The following is an 8592-nucleotide window of genomic DNA, read 5'->3' as shown; positions in this document are numbered from 1 at the left end:
CTGGATGTTTGGACTTAGGTTTTGAAGCAAAAAATTTCCTCCAGGGCGGCGAAGTCGAGTGGGAAGCGTCCGGAAGGCGCGCTTAACCGGACTCGATCGGTCGGATGAAGCGCCTGGATGTTTGGACTTAGGTTTTGAACGAAAAAAAATTTCCTCCAGGGCCGGCGAAGTCCGAGTGGAAAGCGTCCGAAGGCGCGCACTTAACCCGGACTCGATCGGTCGGATGAAGCGCCTGGATGTTTGGACTTAGGTTTTGAGCGAAAAAATTTCCTCCAGGGCCGGCCCGAAGTCGAGTGGGAAAGCGTCCGGGAAAGGCGCATAACCCGGACTCGATCGGTCTGGATATGCGCCTGGATGTTTGGACTTAGGTTTTGAACGAAAAAAAATTTCCTCCAGGGAGGCGAAGTCCAGTGGGAAAGCGTCGGAAGTCGCACTTAACCCGGACTCGTCGGTCGGATGAAATATGCGCCTGGATGTTTGGACTTAGGTTTTGAGCGAAAAAAATTTCCTCCAGGGAGGCCGTTCCCATAGTCGAGTGGGAAAGCGTCGAGAAGGCGCACCGAAGGCCGGCTCCGAGATGATTGAAAAGCGCCTGGATGTTTGGTTTCGAAGGTTTTGAGCAAACTTTACAAGGGTACCTCCAGGAGGCTCCGAGTCTCCGAGTCAGCGTCCGAAGGCCTTCGGGAATCGGCTTAGGTTTTGAATTTTCGTCCGAAGCGGGGTGTCCGAATTTTAGAACTTTGAAGAAAGTTCTTTCCTACCCTCCGAGGCTCGAGTCAGAGCGGCGAGAGCCTGAAACGGCGTCGACTCGATTCAAATTTCACGCGACCCCGGAGGTGGCGTTTTGCCGAACAGCGAGTCGTACGCATGGGTAATTTTGTTTTGCGCTGAGATTTTTTTAACCTCGAAGACCCTGCACATTCCAGCCCGCGCTCAGGCGAGTCTGAACGATCGTGCGAGTGCCTTCCCCAGGCTGGGCGGCCTTTAATATGAAAAAATCAAACGCATAACCCGTCAAGTTGCTCTGATTGCGGCTTTTTCGTCTGGTGCTGAGAGCCTTATGGAAAAGGCATTCAGAAGCCGAATCCCTAAATCCAAAATCATGCCCAATCAGAGTTAATGGAGTCAGTTAGTCTGTGAGCGCTAGGCGTCGAGTGCGAGGAACTTCGGGCCTTTATTAAATAAAATCACGCCCAATAAAGGTTTGCAGCCTTTGTCGGGTTAGTCTGTGAAACCAGGCCTTTCGGCGCGCTGTCATCCAGGGCCTTTATTAAATAAAATCATGCGATCGATCGGAGTCGTGCGCCGGTCCGGGTTAGTCTGTGGCGCAGGCCTTGGAGAACGTTCCAGGGCCAAGTCGAAAATACGAATCCCATGCCCATCAGCGTTACTGCGTCAGGTTGCGTTCCGGCGCTCGGCGAAAAGCCCTCCGCACTCGGCGTCCAGACACCGAAGGAAATACTGGCATTCTTAAAACCGAGCCGACACGCCCGACCAGGCCTGGGTGCGTTCGACGCTATTCCATCGGTAACACGACCCGAGGGGCGGTTATTTTCCCTAAACCCTGACGCGTAAAACCCAACATCTGGCAGAAATCTGAGTTTCGAGTTAAGTCTCACGGCCCTGAAGTCTTCGACGGCGGCTGTATCGAGCAGCTGCCGCTCGGCAAATCAAGACTTCCCACCCTCGCAGACCTCCACCCTGGAAACACGGTTCGCTAAAGTTTCTGGTCCCAAGCATCGGCCTCGAAGCGATCTCGCCGGAAAGAATCCATCCAGGCGCTTCCTCGATGACCCGATCGGCCGATCGCGGTTTTCGCCGCCTGAAGGTTCAAAGTGTAAATCATCAGGCGCATACTTCAGCGATCTCAGCCGGGTTTTGCGACTTCATCGACGCCCACTCCACCCCGGCCTCGATTTTTTTCGTTCACAGCCTAAGTCCAAGCATCAGCGCATCTTCAGCGATCTCGGCTCGGTTAAACTTCTGGGCGCTTTCCGCCACCTGGGGAAATTTTTAAGCGTTCAAAACCTAACATCAAACATCCAAGCGATCTCGACTTCGGCTGGTTAAGATCTGACTTATCGGGCGCTTTCCCATCTCGCCGACCCCGCCTCCCTGGAGGATTTTTGCGTTCAAAACCTAAGTCCAAACATCCAGGCGCATATTTCAGCCGCGATCTCGGGCGGTTCGGCGACTTAAGTGCGGCGCTTTCGACCGACCCCGCCCCCTGGAGAAATTTTTTTAAATTTCAAAACTAAGTCCAAACATCAGGCGCGCTTCATTCACCCTCGGTCGGGTTTTGTGGCGTTGCCAAAACGCTTCTAAGTCCAGACATCCAGGCGTTCAATTTCTAAGTCGATCTCAGGCGCATCATCGAGGCGATCGGCGGGTTAAGTCGACTTCGGACGCTTTCCACTCGACCCCGCCACCCTGGAGGATTTTTTGCTTTCAAAACCTAAGTCCAAACATCCAGGCGCTATTTCGACCGATCTCGGCGGGTTAAGTGCGACTTCTCGGGCGCTTTCCACTCGACCCCCTCCACCCTGGAGATTTTTAAGCGTTCAAAACGCTCGTCCAGAACATCAGGCGCTTCGTTGCCAGCCGATCAAGCCGGGTTAAGCGACTTGGACGGTTTACATTCCCGAACCCCGCGTCTGGGATTTCAATTTTCCAAAGGGCCTGAGGCTCACATTAATCCGAACGATCGAACATCGCAATAACACTTTAATGCGGGCATGCCACCGTTTTATTTCATTCTCGCCCTGGATGAATGTTTTACAATATTTGCGACGGGGTTAAGCTTCTCTGCGCTCACAGACTAACCCTACACACTAACACCTTAAGTGGGCATAATTTTTTTCTATAAAGGCCCTGGATGAATGTTTTCCCACCCGCCTGCGCTCCACACAGACTAACCCCATTGCTTTCAACACTTAGTCCAGGCATGATTTTATTCTATAAAGCGCCCTGGCGGAATGTTTTCTATAAGGCCTGCGCTCACAGACTAGTCCATCCTGGTAACACGTTACTGTTCATGAGTTTTATGCTGTAAAAAAGGCCCTGGATGAACCTCATTTTCTACAAGGCCTGCGCTCACAGACTAACTCGACACACGCTAGCGCCTTATTGGGCATGATTTTATTTAATAAAGGCCCTGGAGGAATGTTTTCTATAAGGCCTGCACTCACAGACTAACCCCATCACAATAACACTTATTTGGGCATGATTTTTATTCCAAGGCCCTGGATGAATGTTTTTCTATAAGGCCTGCGCTCACAGACTAACCCTATCACAATAACACTTATTTGGGCATGATTTTATTTAATAAAGTCCCTGGATGAATATTTTCTATAAGGCCTGCGCTAAACAGACTAACCCCATCACAATAACACTTATTTGGGCATGATATTATTTAATAAAGGCCCTGGATGAATGTTTACAAAGGGCCTGCGCTCACAGACTAACCCTACACAGCTAACACCTTATTGGGCATGATTTTATTTAATAAAGACCTGGATGAATGTTTTCTATAAGGCCTGCGCTCACAGACTAACCCATCACAATAACTTACTTATTTGGGCATGAGTTTTTATTTAATAAAAGCCCCCTGGATGAATGTTTTCTATAAGGCCTGCGCTCACAGACTAACCCCTAACCTAACCTAACCTAACCTAACCTGGCTTCTATTTAACCTAACCTACCAACCTAACCTCACCTGGACTTCTAACCCTAACCTAACACCTAACTGGCCTGTATTGGGCATAGCTACCTAGGCCCTAACCTAGCCTTTACTTTAAGGCCTAACAACTGCCTAACCTATGCCACCTAGCCTAACCTAACCTAAAGGCCTAGATGTTTTCTATAAACTTGCGCTAACTTCTTTATCACCTTGTGGGCATGATTTTTGCTCTATAAAGGCCTGGGTGAATGTTTTACACAGGGCCTGGGCTCACAGACTAACCCCATCACATAGCACTTATTTGGGCATGTTTTTATTTAATAAAGGCCCTGATTGAATATTTTCTATAAGGCCTGCGCTCACAGACTAACCCGACACAGTAGCAGCTTCATTTGGGCATGATTTTATTTAATAAAGGCCCTGGAACAATGTTTCTATAAGGCCTGCGCTCACATAACTAACCCGACACAGTAACTCTTTATTTGGGCATGATTTTATTTAATAAAGGCCCTGGAACAATGTTTTCTATAAGGCCTGCGCTCACAGACTAACCCGACACAGTAACTTTTATTGGGCATGATTTTATTTAATAAAGGCCCTGGAAAAAATGTTTTCTATAAGGCCTGCGCTCTGAACTAACCCGACACAGTAACTAGCATGCTTCATTGGGCATGATTTTATTTAATAAAGGCCCTGGAAAAAAATGTTTTCTATAAGGCCTGCGCTCACAGACTAACCCGACACAATAACTCTTTATTTGGGCATGATTTTATTTAATAAAGGCCCTGGAAAAATGTTTTCTATAAGGCCTGCGCTCACAGACTAACCCGACACAATGCGCTTTATTGGGCATGATTTTATTTAATAAAGGCCCTGGAAAAATGGTTTCTATAAGGCCTGCGCTCACAGACTAACCCGACACAGTAACGCTTCATTGGGCATGATTTTATTTAATAAAGGCCCTGGATGACAGTTTTCTATAAGGCCTGCGCTCACAGACTAACCCGACACATTAATGCTTTATTGGGCATGATTTTATTTAATAAAGGCCCTGGATGAATGTTTTCTATAAGGCCTGCGCTCACAGACTAACCCGACACAGTAACTCTTCATTGGGCATGATTTTATTTAATAAAGGCCCTGGATGAATGTTTTGTATAAGGCCTGCGCTCACAGACTAACCCGACACAGTAACTCTTTATTGGGCATGATTTTATTTAATAAGGCCCTGGAAAAATGTTTTCTATAAGGCCTGCGCTCACAGACTAACCCGACACAGTAACTCTTTATTGGGCATGATTTTACTTAATAAAGGCCCTCGATGAATATTTTCTATAAGGCCTGCGCTCACAGACTAACCCCGTTACAATAACACTCTTATGGGCATGATTTTATTTAATTAAGGCCCTGGATGACAGTTTTCTTTAAGGCCTACCCTCACAGACTAACCCGACACAGTAACTCTTTATTGGGCGTGATTTTATTTAATAAAGGCCCTGGAAAAATGTTTTCTATAAGGCCTGCGCTCACAGACTAACCCGACACAGTAACGCTTTATTGGGCGTGATTTTATTTAATAAAGGCCCTCGATGAATGTTTTCTATAAGGCCTGCGCTCACAGACTAACCCGACACAGTAACTCTTTATTGGGCGTGATTTTATTTAATAAAGGCCCTGGAAAAATGTTTTCTATAAGGCCTGCGCTCACAGACTAACCCGACACAGTAACTCTTTATTGGGCATGATTTTATTTAATAAAGGCCCTCGATGAATGTTTTCTATAAGGCCTGCGCTCACAGACTAACCCCGTTACAATAACACTCTTATGGGCATGATTTTATTTAATTAAGGCCCTGGATGATGTTTTCTTTAAGGCCTACCCTCACAGACTAACCCGACACAGTAACTCTTTATTGGGCGTGATTTTATTTAATAAAGGCCCTGGAAAAATGTTTTTCTATAAGGCCTGCGCTCACAGACTAACCCGACACAGTAACGCTTTATTGGGCGTGATTTTATTTAATAAAGGCCCTGGAAAAATGTTTTCTATAAGCACTGCGCTCACTGACTAACCCCCGTTACAATAACACTCTTATGGGCATGATTTTATTTAATAAAGGCCCTGGATGACAGTTTTCTTTAAGGCCTGCGCTCACAGACTAACCCGACACAGTAACTCTTTGTTGGGCGTGATTTTATTTAATAAAGGCCCTGGAAAAAATGTTTTCTATAAGGCCTGCGCTCACAGACTAACCCGACACAGTAACGCTTTATTGGGCATGATTTTATTTAATAAAGGCCCTGGAAAAAATGTTTTCTATAAGGCCTGCGCTCACAGACTAACCCGACACAGTAACGCTTTGTGGGCATGATTTTATTTAATAAAGGCCTGGATAAATGTTTTCTTTAAGGCCTGCGCTCACAGACTAACCCCGTTACAATAACACTCTTATGGGCATGATTTTATTTAATAAAGGCCCTGGATGACAGTTTTCTTTAAGGCCTGCCCTCACAGACTAACCCGACACAGTAACTCTTTGTTGGGCGTGATTTTATTTAATAAAGGCCCTGGAAAAATGTTTTCTATAAGGCCTGCGCTCACAGACTAACCCGACACATTAACTCTTTATTGGGCATGATTTTATTTAATAAAGGCCCTCGATGAATGTTTTCCATAAGGCCTGCGCTCACAGACTAACCCGTCACAATAACACAGATTTGGGTATGATTTTATTTATTAAAGGCCCTGGATGAATGTTTTCTACAAAGGCCTGCGCTCACAGACTCGACCCGTTAAGCAGCGGCGACGGGGCATGATTTTAGGTTTTTAGAAAAAATAAAAAAAAAAAAAAAAAAAATTAAAGTTGATGTAAAAGTTGCTCCTGGCCACCTCCCCGAGTCGCAGAAACTAACGTGCCACAGGGACAGAGGCCTCTCTTTATTGGGCCTGATTTTATTTAATAAAGGCCCTGGTCGGACCTTTTTCTATAAGGCCTGGACTCACAGACAATTTTGACACAGAAAATCTCAGTGCGCATGATTTTATTTAACGAAGGCCCGGGTTAAGTCGACTTCTCGGGCCTTTCCCTCTGAACGACCCGGCCTCCCTGGAGAATTTTTTCGTTCAAAACCTAAGTCCAAACATCCAGGCGCATATTTCAGCCGATCTCGCCGGGTTAAGTGCGACTTCTCGGGCATGCTTTTATTGCGACCCGGCCTCCCTGGAGAAATTTTTTCTTTCAAAACCTAAGTCTCAAACATCCAGGCGCATATTTCAGCGACGATCTCGGCGGGTTAAGTCGACTTTTCGGGCGCTTTACTCGACCCGGCCTCCCTGGAGAAATTTTTTCGTTCAAAACCTAAGTCCAAACATCCAGGCGCATATTTCAGCCGATCTCGGCGGAGTTAAGTCGACTTCTCGGGCGCTTTCCCACTCGATAAAGGCCCTGGAGAAATTTTTTCGTTCAAAACCTAAGTCCAAACATCCAGAAGCGCATATTTCAGCCGATCTCTCGCGGGTTAAGTGCGATTTTTCTTTAACTAAGGGAGGCGCTTTCCTCACTCGACCCGGCCTCCTGGAGAAATTTTTTCGAGTTCAAAACCTAAGTCCAAACATCCAGGCGCATATTTCAGCGATCTCAGCCGGGTTAAGTGCGACTCTCGGGCGCTTTCCACTCGACCCGGCCTCCCTGGAGAAATTTTTTTGCGTTCAAAACCTAAGTCCAAACATCCAGGCGCATATTTCCAGCCGATCTCGGCCGGGTTAAGTGCGACTTCTCGGGCCTTTCCCACTCGACCCCTCCACCCTGGAGAAATTTTTAAGCGTTCAAAACCTAAGTCCAAACATCCAGGCGCATATTTCAGCCCGATCTCAGCGGGTTAAGTCGACTTCGGGCGCTTTCCACTCGACCCGGCCTCCCTGGAGAAATTTTTTTCGTTCAAAACCTAAGTCCAAACATCCAGGCGCATATTTCAGGCGATCTCGTCCGGGTTAAGTCGCGACTTCTCGGGCGCTTTCCCCTCGACCCGGCCTCCCTGGAGAATTTTTTCGTTCAAAACCTAAGTCCAAACATCCAGGCGCATATTTCAGCCGATCTCAGCGGGTTAAGTGCGACTTCTCGGGCGCTTTCCTCGACCCCTCCACCCTGGAGGATTTTTGCTTTCAAAACCTAAGTCCAGACATCCAGGCGCATATTTCAGGCCGATCTCAGCGGGTTAAGTCGACTTCTCGGACAATTTCCCCTCGACCCGGCCTCCCTGGAGAATTTTTTGCTTTCAAAACCTAAGTCCAGACATCCAGGCGCATATTTCAGCCGATCTCGGCGGGTTAAGTCGACTTCTCGGGCGCTTTCCCACGACGACCCCCTCCACCCTGGAGGTATTTTTAAGCGTTCAAAACCTAAGTCCAAACATCCAGGCGCATATTTCAGCCGATCTCAGCAGCGGGTTAAGTCGACTTCTCGGACAATTTCCACTCGACCCGGCCTCCCTGGAGAATTTTTGCTTTCAAAACCTAAGTCCAGACATCCAGGCGCATATTTCAGCCGATCTCGGCGCGTTAGCCCACTTCACGGGCGCTTTCCCTCGACCCCGCCACCCGGAGGTATTTTTAAGCGTTCAAAACCTAAGTCCAGACATCAGGCGCATCTCACAGCGATCTCGGCGCGTTAAGCCCCACTTCACGGGCGCTTTCCCTCGACCCCGCCACCCGGAGGTATTTTTAAGTGTTCAAAACCTAAGTCCAGACATCCAGGGCGCATCTCAGCCGATCTCGGCGCGTTAAGCCCCACTTCACGGGCGCTTTCCCTCGACCCCGCCACGGGGTATTTTTAAGCGTTCAAAACCTAAGTCCAGACATCCAGGCGCATCTCACAGCCCGATCTCGGCGCGTTAAGCCCCACTTCACGGGCGCT

This window comes from Puntigrus tetrazona, unplaced genomic scaffold (genome assembly GCF_018831695.1).
Source record: "Puntigrus tetrazona isolate hp1 unplaced genomic scaffold, ASM1883169v1 S000000003, whole genome shotgun sequence".
NCBI classification, from domain to species: Eukaryota; Metazoa; Chordata; class Actinopteri; order Cypriniformes; family Cyprinidae; genus Puntigrus; species Puntigrus tetrazona.
Note: the sequence above shows the minus strand (reverse complement) of the source record.